The sequence below is a fragment of the Chaetura pelagica genome, unplaced genomic scaffold (assembly GCF_000747805.2).
Source record: "Chaetura pelagica isolate M959 unplaced genomic scaffold, ChaPel_1.0 scaffold583, whole genome shotgun sequence".
Classification (NCBI taxonomy): domain Eukaryota; kingdom Metazoa; phylum Chordata; class Aves; order Apodiformes; family Apodidae; genus Chaetura; species Chaetura pelagica.
In genome coordinates, this window is record NW_009952719.1 from 766862 (window position 1) to 767564 (window position 703).

Genomic DNA, 703 nt, shown 5'->3' on the forward strand with positions numbered 1-703 from the left:
GAGAAAGTACAGGAAAAGCCATTTGCAAGTAAGTGGAGCTCAAGAAGTGCTGCCTAGAAAGGAACCAGGCATTATTTGAACAGGGAGGGTCATTAGAAGCTGCAGTATCTCCCCCAAGGCTTGTGGCCAATTGTCCATGAATGGCAGCTTTACATTTGATTGGATGCTTTTCCTGAAAGACATGCTGTAGTTGAAGTTGGAATGAGCTCAAGAAGGCCCATGGCTGGTTCTTTTGGAAGGGAGTCTGGACAACCACAGGGGTCCTTGCTGGTCTGTAAGTGGGAGCTGGTTTAACACTGGTCCAGTGTTCACAGATTATTTTTCAAGCTCTTTTGAACTGCTCCATCTTTGCCAGTTGAAACCAAATTCCTGAGAGAATGGCCATGAGACTTGGAAGAGTTTGGCTGGATGGAATCTTTTACAGCTAAGCTATTGGTGATGTTGCTCCTCTAGGTCTCAGGAGTGTGAAACTCCTTTGTCAAGTGCCCAGCACCCAGAAACTAAAGCTTTTCAAGCTGAAGTGACAACATCTCCCAAGGGGCAGGCACTTGGCTGCCTTTAGGGGCAGGTCATCACCAAGGTATGGGGACCCAAGTGAGGGACTTTGAACCTTTGGTTCCTTGGTAAAGGAGTCTGGGAAAGTTGAGAGTTTGACAAATCATGAACAGATAAACCAGCTCCCATAGGGGAGCTTGTGTCTGTA